At 46.0% G+C, this 16,076-nt stretch overlaps 1 long non-coding RNA gene across 1 annotated transcript; it reads right to left on the bottom strand.

Annotated features, from left to right (window-relative positions):
* Positions 1-1,033: 1,033 nt before the first annotated feature.
* Positions 1,034-15,818, bottom strand: LOC120225212. The gene is made up of 3 exons (XR_005526828.1): positions 15,594-15,818; positions 13,071-13,172; positions 1,034-1,123 (listed from the first exon to the last, which is right to left on the bottom strand). It is a non-coding gene; the product is annotated as an uncharacterized LOC120225212 (long non-coding RNA).
* Between the last annotated feature and the right edge of the window lie 258 nt (positions 15,819-16,076).

The raw sequence follows: 16,076 nt of genomic DNA, 5'->3' as shown, positions 1-16,076 counted from the left end.
AGGGACGCTCGGACCCGGTGGAGGAAAATGGCTGAATCTGAGACGTCTTTTGAAGATGGGTTACTTCTGGGGACAGAGTGGGGCAGAGAGTGGCTCTGTGTGAGACCCTGCTCCCCCCAAATGTAACACAAGCAGGAGCAGAAGCAGCCGCCACCATAGAGCCCGTAGCAAGGAGTCTCTGGCTTCACAGCCTGAGCTGCTCAGAGAATAGAGACCATGTAGCACTGGGACTCAGAAAGTCTTATTTATTTATTTATTTAAGAAAGAGAGCAAGAGCATGAGCAGGGAAGAGAGGCAGAGAGAGACAGAGAATCTTAAGCAGGCTCTGTGCTCAGTGTGGAGCTGGATCCCACGATCCTGGGTTCACGACCTGCACAGAAATCAAGAGTTGCAGGCTCAACCGACCGAGCCACCCAGTAACCCCAGAAGGACTCAGATTTTGACGCCTCCACTCACTGGCTTCTTGGCTGCCTGTCGTTCTACAATTAGCCTGCCCTCCTGGGCCTCTGGAGGGACTACAGAGGTGAGTCTATCAGGCTGGGAGCCGCCTTCCCAGCATTTCTAGCACATTGTAATCCGAGCGCATCATCACAAGCTCCAGGTGGCACTCACTGATACCTTCTCCGCGTGGCTTCAGAGTCCCCAGGTACAAACCGACCCCGCCCTGCCAACCCCAGCTCTTAAACCACAGGGTGGGGCTTTAGAAGACCTCTTCCTCTCTGCGACCTCGCCTCTGTGCCATTGCTTCTGGAGCCCAACCCTGTCCCCAGGTCACCTCCAGAATCACTCCAGCCTCCTATCTCTGCTAAGTTCAAATTCTGCTTCTGCCACGTCCTAGCTGTGTGGCCTTGGGCAAATGTCATGCTCCCTGAGCCTCCTTTTCTTCTTCTGTATCATGAGGATTCAGTGAGATCTTAATGGTACATGAAGTGTTCAACCCAGGACTTCACACATGGCAATGCCCAATAATTGTTAGATATGGTTTTTAAATTTCAAAAGCCATTTTATTATATAACATTTGATATATGCCGTATAACCTATTCATTCCAAAAACACTTAAGGAGGACCTATTGGGTACCAGCCACGTTGTGGATGCTAACAGACCCAATTGCTGCTTCTGTACCTTGTGAGAGAAAGAGAGAGAGAACACAAATTAAAAAACTGACGCTTTTCATCATTCAGATGGTAATAAGCATTCCAGGAAAAAAAAAAAAAAAAAAACTAAAGCAGGAAAGAGGCAAAGGAGCACAGAGTGGATATAATTTTTTTTTTTTAATTTACTTCTAGGAGAGAGAGAGAGACAGCGTTAGCAGGGGAGGGTCAGAGAGAGAGGGAGCCACAGACTGAAACAGGCTCCAGGCTCTGAGCTGGCAGTCAGCACAGAGCCCGACGCGGGGCTCGAACCCACGAACTGCGAGATCATGACCTAAGCGAAAGTCGGACGCTTAACCGACTAAGCCACCCAGGCGCCCCTCAGAGTGGATATAATTTTGAATGGTGCGACTATAAAAAGCTTCATTGAGGAGGTAGCTTTTGAGCAAAACCCTGAAATATGTTATAAAGCCTAATCACAAAACAAACATTATCTGAGAACCCAACCCCTGATTTGTGGACTAGAATACTATCACTCCTGAAGCTAGAGGTTTGGTTTTGTTTTGATAGCCTGGCTCTCCCCCCACTGACTAAAGCACCGCATCTCAAGCTCGAACATGCACTGAGATCACCCAGGGATCTGGTGAAAACTGCAGGCCAGGCCTGATGCTCTCTGCATTTCCAACAACAAAGCTATTGCTTTCACATTATTATCTTTAGTTCTCCCTTATGGCCTAGCCCAGCTTAAGCCTTCTTAAGATGTTTTTCTACCTTCCTCTCTCCCCTCCACCAAGATGCCTTCTTGCCAGCCACATCCCACATCTCTCCTTTCTTGTGACTTCTGAAGCCTTTTGCAGCTCAGTTAGAAAGCCCGAATCAGGAGGTCAACGTGTGGCTTGACTACAAGTTCTAGGTTGGTTTTGAAAAACCCATTGGCCTGCTTGGTGCCTCAGTTTCCCCATTCTGAAAAGGAAAGACAATAGGTTCTTCAAGACCCCTTCCAGCTCAGATTAGGAGTCAGTTGGCATGTGTGTATGTGGCTTCCCAGCATCTGAACCTCATACCTGTGTTTGGGAGGGGTCCACCTTCTGGATCAAATATCAGATTTTATATGAAATAGAAGTATCAAATATTGATTCTCACCAAGCTGGGTCATTTGGCTGAAATCTCTGGAAGCATGGGGTGAGGGCTACCTATGAGGAGAGATGATGTAGACTTCATGGGGCCTCTGATGCTCAGTGGTGGTCACAGGCTATTTGTGGCAAAATCTTTAGGCGTCATTGCATCCATCTCCCTCCCCTGGGTTTCTGCCAATTTTCTGCTTCTATTTCTCTCACTGATTCTCTAAGCTTCCAGATATCCTTCTAACAAATTCCTTTCTGCCTGAGTTACCTAGAAATGGATTCTGCTATTGGCAGCTAATGAGCTCAGACCTTCAAGTAGTCCTGTGGTAGACCCATGTGTCTTTTTCTTTTTCTTTTTTAATTGGGTCTTTTCTTCAAGAGTGGCATGCCTTTTGGATGTGCATGTCTTAGGTCTTCCCATCTCTAACCTTCCCTCCCCCGACAGAGGAGTATCTTGAGGGCCCAAGCACAGTGCAAAACTGGAAACAGCAGATTAATAGACATGGATCCTTTCCAAGATTGTGAAGCATCTTCTAGCTCATAGGGCCAAATTGTCAGCCTGATACAGCTTGTTTTAAACCAATGGCTTTTATTTATTTATTATTATTTTTTAATGTTACTTATTTTGAGAGAGACAGAGACAGCATGAGCAGGGGAGGGACAGAGACAGATGGAGAGAGAGAGAATCCCAAGCAGGCTCCACACTGTCTGTGCAGAGCCTGACGTGAGGCTTGAACCCAGGAAACCATGAGATCATGATCTGAGCTGAAACCAAGAGTCGGATACTTACCCGTCTGAGCCACCCAGGTGCCCCAGAAATGCTTTGTTTGTAAATTTCACATAAAAGTTTCAGATTTCCAGGTTTTCTTTAAAAAAAAAAAAAAGTCAGAAGATCTGGCCACACTGACGTACAGTCCCACATGGTAACATTTTGTTGAAGATGAGTAGCACCTACTGCCTTTCGATGGGGTGTGACTTCCTCCAGTTATCCATGGTCTCCACTCACCCCTGTTGGCCTGGACTGCTTCACTTATTTAAATGATCTCTTTGTGTCCAGGAGGCTCTTGGGTTTGTACCCCTTGTTTAGGTTAGTATAATGTTGTGTTTCATGCCTTATTTTCCTTGAGCACGTCTTTTTTTTTTTAAGTTTGAAAGTGAGAGAAAGAGTGTGCACAAGTGGGGGAGGGGCAGAGAGAGGGAGAGATAGAATCCCAGGCAGACTCCATACTGTCAGCACAGAGCCCAATGTGGGGCTTGAACCCACGAACTTTGAGATCATGACCTGAGCTGGAGTCAGATGGTTAACCAACTAAGCCACCCAGACGCCCTCTTCAGCGTGTCTCTTAAGGCCACAACTGGGGATAGGATGTGATGGGGTGAGACAAGCATGGACCCTGGAGTCATTGACTAGCTGTAAGCCTAGGAAGGCCCCTTCACCTCTTGGACCCTCTGTTTCCTCAACTCTGCGATGAAAATCCTTCCCAAGAATGTTGTAAAAAAAGATAAGGTCCAAAAAGCATGACACAGAGTACGTGTTCACCAAAAGTTTATTCAAGAGTTAGGAGATTCTGAGACCTTCCATTTGGAAGGGCCCAGCAGGATGCTTGGCTCATGGTGGGTGCTTAGAAAGCATACCTTCTCTTCCCCTAGCTTCTTGAGGGTTCTTAGGTAGGGCTGTTTTGGCACAGTCAGAGCAATCTGGCCACAGTACCTTCCAGAGGGGCCTGTGGCTAAAAATAGACTGGTTCTCAAATAGCTGTGGAACGTTAGGTGGGCGTGGTACCGCCTGCAATATGGCTGGACACACCCTCCGATTTGCATGGGACCCACAGGCCTCATGGAAAAGAACTGACACCCTGTCCAGGTGTGTGAACCCAAGGTCACACCAACCCAACAGCATCAGCAAGGATAGACATAACTACATTCAGGGAGGAAAGGCACCTGGGAAAGAAAATCACAGGAGGAAGACACCAGGCGGGGAGGGCCTGACAGAAGACAAGGCTGAGAGATTGTTAGGAACAGGTGTTCGAGGACCAGTCTGAGGCTGTGTTTGCCCTTCTTCATCCCCACATAGCTCTCGTTTGCTCTGGGATGAGAAGGCAAGAAGGGGTTCACGTGGGGCCCAAACAGCTCTGCCAAGGGATCCCCCTCTCTGAAGGAGCTCCACAGGAGACGCTGCAGGGGACTGGCCAGAAAGAGGAGTGAGCATAAAGACTCTCGGGTAGGAAGGCCCAAACGGAGGTCAGCAGTGGGGCGGTGCCTGAGTCCTGACAGTGGGCAGAGGGGCGTCTAGCCAGCAGGCAACGGCTCTGGCCACATCCATGGCATCTCCTCCCTTCTGGGACCTCAGAGGGAGCCACAGTCCCTATTAGAGCCCAGAGCATTGCTGGAATACTTGGTGAAGAGGATCTAAGTCCGGGTCAGGACTTCCTGCTGGCCCAGCTGTGGTGGTTCTGGTGAGGGGCGGTTCGGACACCAAGACTGTAGGTGGAGACGTGGCCCTGTCATACTCATGGCTTATCCAAAGCTATTCAGCACTTGCTCTGTGCCCAGCTCCATTCCACACTTACAGTGATGAACAGGGAGCAGGAAGGCATCAGGGAGATAATGAGCAAGTGCATCAGATGGGTCAAGATCAGTCCTGTAGTGATACATGTTGTGAAGAAAATGATGTGATATACTGGAGCGGCTGAGGTGGGTGGGGCTGAGTGACCAGGGGAGACTTGGTCATTTGCATGACCAGGGGATGAGCTAGGGGCAGAAGGGTCACAGCTGTTTCCTTTTCTTGGGTGCTACTCCCAGCCCTTGCTCTGTTGGGGCCTCTGTCCCACCTGAGAAGTCAAGTCCCCTCAGCAAGCCAATCCCAGGAGACTCACCTAAGAATGAGGTCAAGCGGGTGGGTGTCCGCTGAACCACTGGTGGGGTTTGTGATGTGCTCCTACCTGCCCAGGTCCGCCCAGACTCCAGGGCTTGGGCGCCACCTCTGACTCATCTCAGGTGGAGCTGGGAAGCCGCCTTCTATTCCCCCCTCCCCCCCTTCTCCCCTGGTTCTAGGACTCTGGCAGAGGATCCGACCAGGGGCTTATGATCACCGGGACAGAAGCCATACCCCTCTGCGCCCTGCATATCACACAGTGGCCATGATGAAATGTAAGGTTCATCTTCACCCTCTTCCTGTGAGAAGGGGGTGTGGTTCTTGAGGACAGGATGTCAGCATTATTCTTTTTTCTTTTAAGTTTATTTATTTTAAGAGAGATTGAGAAAGAGAGAGAGAGAACACAAGCAGGGGAGGGGCAGAGAGAGAAAGAGAGAGAGAGAATCCCAAGCAGATACTGCACTGTCAGCATGGAGTCAGGCTGCCAGGCTTGAACCCATGAACCATGAGATCATGACCTGAGTCGAAATCAAAAGTCGGAGGCTTAAGCGATTGAGCCACCCAGGGGCCCCCACAATGTCAGCATTTCTTAGGGGACTGGCCTGGGGTTGTGTTACTGCATGTGAAATACATGCTCTAAGAGGTGGCCAGCCAGCATCAGCCTCCACCAACAATTGCTAGAATTTGCTCCTTCCTCAGAGATGCCTCCTTCAAAACCCACTAGGGTTTTTTCCTTTGCACCTGTATCTCATTCACTCAACCCAGACCTTCCCTTCTACTTCCTGGGATGCCACATTTCCCTGGATTGGAAGCCTGGCCTCACTGTTCATTTATTACCCGTCTGCTCTTTGACCCCCCCCCCCCGCCACACACCCTCTCTGTGTTTCAGCCTCCTCTTATGTGAAATAGAAATCAAGAGTGTAGCCTCATCGTGATGTTGTCCTAGTTTTCATTCAGCAAATACCGCATGAGTTAAGACAGGTAAAGCCCTTTGAACAGTACTTGGCATATAATAACCACTCAATAAATGGTATCTGTTTTACTATTATCATGATTAAATATTTACCTAGTGTCTATTCTGTTGGGCATTGGGGATTCGGTGCTGAGGGAAACACACCTTACAATAGATGGAGTCCAATAAAGAATGTGTAGCATTTGGCACAGAGAGGGTCCCCAGGAAATGGGAAATCCTCTTCCCTTGCTTCCCAGGAACCACCCCTGGGAGCCCTTCCGGTCCTCAGTGTTTCTTGAAACCTACAGACCTGACCTGCGGTGGAATGCTCTGGCTGGCAGAAAAGCATTCACCAGTCACCTTGGGGTGTGTCACATGCCACACAGGAGAGGTTGTCCTGATGAAGAGTCCTATAGTGAAGTCTGCCAGATGGGGCCAGCTTCAAGGGTGGCGGATGAGTCCTCTCTCATCTCCCCCAGCTGCTCAGCCAGTGTCTAGAAACAGGGTGTGAGAAGCCTGCCTCCCTTGGGTCTTCTTGGTCAGGCCTGGATTCCCCTTGGGACACTCTGACTCAGGCCTGACTCTCAGGAACAGAGGTAGTTAGTTGCAACAGTTTAAGTCTGGTTTTGCGATTTTAACATCCTATTCTGGTATTCAAAGCTGTCACTCAGGGCTTCACTGAAGGTGTGGCCTATAAGGTCCAACGCACAGGCAAGAAGGGGCACAGCCTGACGCTGAGAGCTACTTAGTCACTTCTAAGAAGTTCTTTCAGGTTCTGGGCTCAATTTATAAATTATTTTTAATGTGTGTTTATTTTTGAGGAAGAGAGAGAAAGAGGGAACAGGGGAAGGGCAGAGAGAGAGGGAGACACAGAATCCGAAGCAGGCTCCAGGCTCTGAGCTGTCAGCACAGAGCCCAGTGGGGCTCACACTCAGGAACATTGAGATCATGACCTGAGCGGAAGTCAGACGCTTAACCAACCAAGCCACCCAGGTGCTCCTCTGGGCTGAATTTAAAATGCCTCCTGCTGGGGGCGCCTGGGTGGCTCAGTTGGTTGAGCATATGACTCCGGCTCAGGGATCTCACAGTTCCTGACTGTGAGCCCCGTTGGGCTCTGTGCTGACAGCTCAGAGCCTGGAGCCTGCCTTGGATTCTGTGTCTCCCTCTCTCTCTGCCCCTCCCCTGCTCGTTCTCTGTTGCTCTCTGTCCCTCAAAAATAAATAAACATTAAAAAAAAAAGTTTTTAAACGCTTCTTGCTCAGCTGAGGGTGGATCAGTTGGAAGGTCAGAGATTGCTTTAACTTTTGGGAGAGGGGGCTTTTGAAATCCCTTAGAAAACACAGATATAGTTTAACTCTAGAAGCTGGGTTTAGATAAGTGATAAAACACAGTTGATACAAGCAGAAAAGCTAAGGGAGGCTGTTTTCATAATAATAGTTTCTATTGATTGCTTGCTTACCAGGTGTCAGGCACTCTGTGAAATGTTTCAGCTGTATGATCTCATGTAAACCTTGTGAAGCCCTGTGAAGTTGGTGCTGTTGTGATCCATGCTTAAGATAAGAAAAAGCAGGAGGCTCAGAGAGGTGGGGCCACCTGCCCAAGGCCACACAGCTGACAAGTGACAGAGCTCGGATGTGAATCTAAGTGCAGTGACTCCAGAGCCCACAGCCTTAACTGGCGTCAGCACCAGGGTTAGTTTGTTGGTGAAGCATGATGGAAAAATAAGAATCCTGAGCTACAAGAGACAGAGGAATACTGGTGGCAGTTACTTTGCCTTTACCAGAGAGGTTTGTAACCCTGCCTGGGCACTAGAATCAGTAAGAAACAGTATACAATGTAGATTTCAAGTCTCTACCATTAGACATACCTCTCCAGGAGATGGGGCCTAGCATCTCTATTTTTCATAGTTTCTCAAATGATTCTGATACCGTGGGTTGAAAACTACTGCCCTAGCCTGAAAAATTTCATGAATATTTGCTGGTGGGCTCTAGGGTGGAATGCAAACCCCCTTAAAGACATATAGGAAGTACCGTGAATTGCAGCAAGGATAGGGTTATGTCATCTGGTTCATTTCAAATCCCGGCTGTGCCATGAACTAGCTGTGACCTTGGACAAAATGCTTCACTTTTCAAAGCCTTGGTTTCCTGAGCTGAAAAATAGGACTGATTATACTGACCTTCAGGTGGTGCTCTGAAGAATAAAAAAGTTAAAGAAGGTAAGAGAAAAGGGGTGGTAATAGCAGATTAGATTCGGGGCGCCTGGGTGGCTTAGTCGGTTAAGCGTCCGACTTTCGCTTAGGTCATGATCTCACGGTTTGTGGGTTGGAGCCCCGCGTCGGGCTCTGTGCTGACTGCCAGCTCAGGGCCTGGAGCCTGTTGCAGAGTCTGTGTCTCCCTCTCTCTCTGACCCTTCCCTGCTCACGCTGTCTCTCTCTCTCGCCTAGAAATAAATAAAACATTTAAAAAAATTTTTTTAAAAAAGTAGCAGATTAGATTGGGCAGAAGAAGCCTCCATGAGATCACAGTGATATAACTTGAATAAAATATATACCCCAAACCTCCAATTATTTGATGGCACTGTAGAGCATTCAACAGGAGGCAGAAAGGTGAGAGGAGTTGAAACTTGAGAGACAGGAGCTATACTGGATGAAATTTGTATTGCTGTGGCCTCTTGTTTGAGGCCCTCTCTAATCTGTGTGGGAGATAGGGATGTGTAGAGAGCTGTGCTCTTGCTGGTTTGAGGTGTCAAAAGTAGAGAATTCCATGCAAATTGCTGGAAAATTAAGAAATGGTCATGGTGGTGGGGAATCCTAGAAAGACAGGAGCTGTAGAAGAGATGAGCCCCAAAATCTGTATGTAAACTCTGTCCAAATCCTTGGCTGTCCACTGACCTACACACATGCACAGGAGGCTCCAGAGATTCCAGTGAAATCAGCACCTGGAAGATTAAAGAACTGAGTGGAAGTTTCAGGGCTCGCCCTCTCCAAGGGGGCAAAGTTTGGAGTTTGGAGTCTAGCCAAGTTATTTGCCTGCTAAAACAAACTTAAACACTCTTGAGAGGAACATAACATAACCAGGGTCTCTACATTGACAATATCCAGCATACAAAACCCAAGAAAGTTGTAGTAGACCCATGAAGACACAGAAAACTGATACTCAAAACTCATTTTCAAGGAGAAAAGCGATGATCCAAATGTTGGAATTAACATCGAGGATTTTAAAGCAACTCATATTTTCAAGGCCTTAAAGGAAAATATAGTCACAGTGAAAAGACAGATGGAGAACCTCAGCAGAGAAATTGAAACTATATAAAAGAACCAAATGAAAATCCAAGAACTAAAATGTACAATAAATGAAATGAAAAATTAACTTGATAGGTTCAATAGCAGTATGAAGATGACCAAAGAGTCCATGAATTTGAAGATCAATAGAAAATACCCATTCTGGGGGTGCCTGGATGGCTCAGTTGGTTAAGCATCTGACTCTTGACTTTGGCTCAGTTAATGATCCCAGGGCTGTGAGATAGAGCCCCCGCTTTGGGCCCCGTGCTGAGTATGGAGACTGGTTGGGATTCTCTCTCTCCCTATCCCTGCCTCTCCCCTGCTCATGCTCTCTCATGCATGTGCGTGCTATCTCTCTTAAAATAAATAAATAAACATTTAAAAAAGAAGCATGAACACTCTTCAAAAAAGAAAGGAAGAAATTACCTATTCTGAATACCAGAGAGAAAAAGAAAACTGAAAAAATTAAACAGAGCTTCACGGACCTGTGGGAAAACATTAAAAGATCTATATACCACATGTAATTGAATTTTTAGAAAAAAGAGGGAGAATGGGGCGTAAGAATATTTGAAGAAATATTTGCTGATGACTTCTCAAATGTCATTAAAGATAAATTCACAGATTCAAAAAGCTCAGTGGAGCCCACACAAAATAAATACAAAGAAAGCCATGCCCAGTATAGCATAGTCACACAACCAAAATCCAAAGAGAATGCAAAAAATCTTGAAAACAGCCAGAGAAAAATGACACATTATAAACAGGGCATCTATGATACAAATGACAGCTGACTTCTCATTGCAAATGAGAAGCTGTAACCTAACAGATTGACATCTTTAAAGTGCTGGAAAACAAAACAAAACATAGCAAATCCCCCTCTCGAACCAGATACCTATATCCAGTGAAGATATACTTCAAACATGAAGGCAAAATAGACACATTTTCAGATAAATAAAAACTGTATTTGTCACCAGTAAACCTGTATAATAAGAGATGCTAAAGGAGGTTTATCTGGCTGAAGGGAGATGACACCAGATAAACCCTCAGATCTATAGGAAGGAATGAAAAACACTTGAAATGGTAAATATGTGAGTAAATATTTTTAAAAATTCTATTTTTTTCATTTCTTGATTTCTTCAAAAGACATCACTGTTTGAAAGCTAAAATTATGATGTTATAGTGTTTATAACAGATGTAATTTATGTAATAACAGCACACAGGCTAAGAATATGGAAAAGTGGAGCTACATTGTTGTGAAGTTCCTATATTTTATGTGAAGTACCACAATATTAATTTTAAGCAGATTGTGATAAGTCAAAGATGTGTGTTATTGTCACTACAGCAGCCACCACAAATACAATTCATAGAAGGTATAGCTAACAAGGGCCATAGAGGATTTAAAATGAATACAAAATATTATTCAATTAAACCAAAAGAAGGAAGGAAAGGAGAAACAGAGAAACAACACCAAAAAGATGGAATGGCAGAAAGCAAATAGCAAAATGGTAGAACTAAACCTAAATACATCAATAATCACATTAAATATAAATGGACAAAAAACACAAATTGCCAGAGCAGAGAAGCAAGATCCATGTATATACTATCTATAAGACATATTCTTCAAACACAAACTATACATAGGTTGAAAGCAAAAGAATGGAAAAAGATACAAAATAAAAACACAAATAAATCATAAGAAAGCTGGAGTGACTATATTAATATCAGATAAAGTACACTTCAAAGCAGACTGTAACAGATATTTCACAATGACAGAAGAGGCACTTCATCAGGAAGATATAACAACTTTAAATGTATATTAACCTAATCACAGAGCTTCAAATACATAAAACAAAAATAGATAGGATTATAGGGAGAAGTAGACAAAGCTCACAATTATAATAAAAAATGTTAATACTTCTCGATAATTGATATGAAAAATCAATAGACAAAAAAATTAGTAAGGATGTAGAATATCTGAACATTATCGACTACTTTGACTTAATTGACATTTATAGAACATTACACATCAAATAATAGAATACAATTTCTTTTCAAGTGCACATGGGATATTCATCAAAATAAGCCATATCTTGGGGCACCTGAGGATCTCAGTCAGTTGAGCGTCCGACTACGGCTCAGGTCATGATCTTACAGTCTGTGAGTTCAAACCCTGTTCAAAACCTCTGTGCTGATGGCTCGGAGCCTGGAGCCTGCTTCATATTCGGTGTCTCCCTCTCTCTCTGTGCTCCTCCCTCGCTCATGCTCTGTCTCTCTCTCTCTCTCTCAAAAATAAAGATTAAAAAAGAAAAAATAAATAAACCATATCTTGGGCCATACACAAGTTTTAGCAAATTTCAGAAGATTAAAATCTTATATTCTTTGACCACAGCAGGATTACTTAGAAATAAATAGGAATAAGATATCTGGGAAAGCCCCAAATATTTGGAAATTAAGCAACACACCTCTAAAAAAACCACATGATATTCTGAATTAAATTGAAAACGTATGTCCACGCAAAAACCTGCACATAAATATTTAGAGCTGCTTTATTCACACTTGCCAAAACCTGGAAGCACCCAAGACGTCCTTCAATAGGTGAGTGGATACACAAACACTGGTACATTCATACAATGGAATATTATTCAGTGATAAAAAGAACTTTGAAGCCACAAAAAGACATGGAGAAAGCTTAAAAGCATATTGCTGAGCGGAAAAAAAAAAGCCAATCTAAGAAGTCTGTATGATGCCAACTATATGACATTCTGGAAAAGGTAAACTTACAGAGACAGTAAAAAGAGAGGTAGTTGTCACAGGTTTGGAAGAAAGGAGGGATGAGTAAGTGAAGCACAGGGGATTTTCAGGGTAGGGAAACTATTCTGTATGATACTGTAATGGTAGAGACATGTCAAAACCCATAGAACTGTACAAGACAAAAAGTGAAACGTAGGGTTTCCCTGGCTGGCTCAGACGGTGGAGCATGGTACTCTTGACCTCAGGGTCATGACTTTGAACCACACAATGGGTGTGGAGGTTATTTTTTTAAAAAAGATTTTAAAAAGCGAAATATGATGTAAACTATGGACTTTAGTTAATAAAAATGTACCATTACTGGCCCATCACTTGTAACAAATGCACCACACACAATATAAATCATAAGGGAAACTATGCATTGGGGGCAGAGGGAGTATGTGGGAACCCTTGGTACTTTCCCATCAACTTTTTTATAAACCTAAAACTGTTCTACAAAAAATTAAGGTGTTTTTTTTTTTTTGAAAGACCCATGTCCAAATATTGTAGGTGACCTGGTGCCTAAGCCTACCATGTACCTTCCTTCCAATCTTCTGTCTTCCCATAATGTTTCTAACCAAGATTTATCTGCCTTGAAGGACTCTCTTTCTCAACCAGGAAGGGGGTTTCAGAGGACAGGAGGGGATGCTGAATGCGAACAAGATCGTGGAGAGAATCACGGGAATATCAGGCGAAACCAGTTGCTCTGGTTCGAAACCTGGTTTACCCTCTCACTCACTCTCAAGCATTCATTCCACAATAGTCAAGCTTCTACTCTGAGCAAAGTTCTGCACTGGGAACTGAAAGTGTAACTGGCAACAAGCCACAGTCCCTTCCCACAAGGCATTCACAATCCAGAGGGAGAGAATGACAAGTAAACAAGCAGTGACAGTTCAGTGTGATAAGTGTTACCATACACGTAAATTCAGGGGCCTGGGGGAGTCCTGGGGAGGAGGATCTTACCCAGCTTCGGTTTGGTCAAGTGAGACCTTCCTCCTGGGTGACATAGAAGCAAACCTCAAAATTAAGAATCAATGGAAATGCCTCCTGGGCTTGGTCAGAGATCTAGAAAGGAAAGAGAACAGGAGCCCATAAGGAAGCTGCAATCCAGTCACTGTAGAATGTAAATAGAGAGATGTGGGGGGGTGGGGAGTGGGGAGTGGATGATAGAGGTGAAAATGGGCTGTAGAGGCAAGGAGGGCAGTCAGACCCAAGCCTTTGACCCTTTCAGTAGTGCCTACTCAGCCCAATCAGACCTGCAAAGCCTGCTCCCAGGAGTCTGTGCCTAAGGCAGATGACGTGTCCTGGGGAGACTCACCAAGTCTCTTTTGAACACACTTGATAGAAGAAGTGATCCTGTAATTACCGTGGTGATAATTAGAGGAACTTCTTTGCTTCTTTCAACAAACATTGCATAAAATGTGGCTCTCTCACCTTTGGGGGAGGGGGGGAAGCCAGGCATCCCCCGTGGGGAAAGCCAACACCTGCATCTCTTTCCTGCCAAGCACACCTGACTACTGGGCTGAAGCCCAGAGGTGCCATAGATACACCTGGGACAGCTCCAGGTTGGAGCTGAGTGTAACTGGCAGAGTGACCAAAAGTCACTCCCCAGGTACCCCAGGCTGGGCAGACTCCAGCCAACCCACAGGCTTCAGATTTATTTCAGTCTGGCCTTCAAATCTGCGGAGACCCTGCCCAGGACCTGGAGGTGCTTTCTATATCTCGGCAACCTTAGCTTGAGATGCTTAAGCCACTAGTCTGGGCTCACACTCCATCCTCCTTGGACCACGTACACAGGGTTTCTATGGCCTAGACCCTCTCGTAGTCTTGTCAAATGCTGTTTGGCTTCTTATATAATCCGCCTTCGCATGTCTATTCAAGAGGCACTATGAGGACCCCTGGTTTAGATGGAGAGAAGAAAACCTTTCTTCTCATTTCTGACCTCATACCTTTTTACCTGAACCTCTTTTCCCTCCTTTCTTCCACCAGATTTTTCTCAGTGCCATGAACGGTCCCATTGCTTCTGGGAAAGCCTTGACTTTCTTTCCTCAGCACCTCCTGTCCTATCCAGCCGATATCAACTTTTCACTTGGCTTTGCCTTTAGTGACTCAGTGGGAACTAAAAACCAAGTGAATTGCCCAGAGGCTCTCCATCTCTTTTTGTTTCATTAGCGACACATCTGGGCTGTTTTGTTCTTAGCTTTCCAGACAAGAAGCCTCTGCACCTTTCAAAGCCACTTGTACCAATGGCTTCTGGTCTTTCCCATGGGGCCCAAAGCCTCAACGCACGCTCCTCTGAGACTCAGAATGACTGTGTGTCACATTCAAGGGAATATTTGGCATTCTGTAAAAGCACCTGGCAAAGCTGTAAAAGCTAAATGAACATCAAAATTTAGGCTCTCTGCCTTCCTATCTCCCCAGGATATCCCTACATCCAGTGCTATTTACAGCTGGGAAGATATTTGCAGGCTGGTATCTTTCTGTCAATGGTCAGAGGACGGGTGCTTGGTGGTTTGGTATTTTCTTGGGACCCTATCTCAGACCCTCTTTGGGACTTTGATCTTATCAAATGGCCCTCTCCCAGGGCTCTCTGGTGAAGCTTCAGGAAACATGTTGAACCTGACTGGTCTTGGCACCTGGCAGTGGGGGAAGGAGGAAGAAGGAGAGAATTCTTCTGAAGGAAAAGTGTATTTGGCTTTCTCATTAATGGGTTCCCTTTGGGGAACAGGCAAGCAGCAGATGTATGGGCAGTGGCCAACTGATCCATTTGGAGATAGATTCAGGGTGTGGTGTTCCCTGTAAGCCCGGGCAGGCCCTGGGAAACTGGAGCAGAGCTAGATCCCGGCCCGAAATTGGCCAAGCTGCAGAGGAGCCTGAATATGCTGGTTTCAGGTATGCGAGGTCTGCTCCCTCTGGAGACTGGGGTCCGGAGGGACTCATGTGTCTGTTGCCCAAGCATGCTTCTCAAACCTGGAGCTGCACTGATCATTTCCATTCATGAACATAGTAACTGGCCAGGAGGCTTAGCTTGGCCCTTCAGAGTCTGGCCTCAACGCACCTTATCGGTCCCTTCTCTCAACACTCCCCAGCGCAAACTATCCGTTCCCACTCCTGGATCAAACCAAAGCTCACTCCAAGCCTTCACATCTTTGGGCCTTGCCTCCTGCCATTCTCTCTTCACAGAATGCCTTTTCTCCTCATAAGCCACTCCTGGAGAAGCATCCCCTGATGCCCCAGAAGCTCAATCCATCTCTCTCTCCTCCTACGCCCCAGATTCACTCTGTTGGCGTCTGGTCTAGCTCTGTTATTTTACTTTGCGTCTGCCTCCAGTCTACCCGATGGGAAGTTCCCTGAGCTTTTTGCTCTTGCAGGACCAGCTCCTTCTCATCCTTCAGGTGGCAACTCAAATGTCATCTGCTCAGCTAAGCCTTCCCGGACCACCCTATCGAAGGGTAGCCTCCATCCATACACACTCTGTCCCATTACCTTGAGTTATCATCTTCATGAAACAGCATCTGAAATCATCTTCCCCTATTTGTCGGCTTGGACTATGTCTCTTCCTCTAGAATGTAAGCTCTTAGAGGTCAGAGATCCAGCAGAATCAGTTGATTCATAGTTGGTTCCCAATAAGTATCTGATGATGGATTAAGCGAAGGCAAGTGTGGGGTATTCGAGTTGGCACCCTGAGGACCTGGCACGGAGCCTGGCGCAATAGAGGCTGGCAGCATGGAACACTTGCTAAACGAATGAATGAACCGACGAACGAAGGATGCGGCGCTGGGCCTGCAGACTGACAGGTTGTCTGACAGTTGGGGGACCCGCGGCCAGCACACTGTTGATTGACGGCTGACAGCTGAGTGGCAGCCAACCGACGCGCATCGGGGCTCCTGATTGGCTGGCTGCTGCAGCCCCCTTAAAGGGAAATGGGAGGGGGCCCGAGGCGACTGCTCCGCGTGGGGAGGAGGCGGC

Source organism: Hyaena hyaena, unplaced genomic scaffold, assembly GCF_003009895.1.
Source record: "Hyaena hyaena isolate Hyena2069 unplaced genomic scaffold, ASM300989v1 scaffold_0, whole genome shotgun sequence".
Lineage (NCBI taxonomy): Eukaryota > Metazoa > Chordata > Mammalia > Carnivora > Hyaenidae > Hyaena > Hyaena hyaena.
The sequence above is the reverse complement of the archived record's forward strand: the minus strand, read 5'-3'. Positions and strand labels throughout refer to the sequence as shown.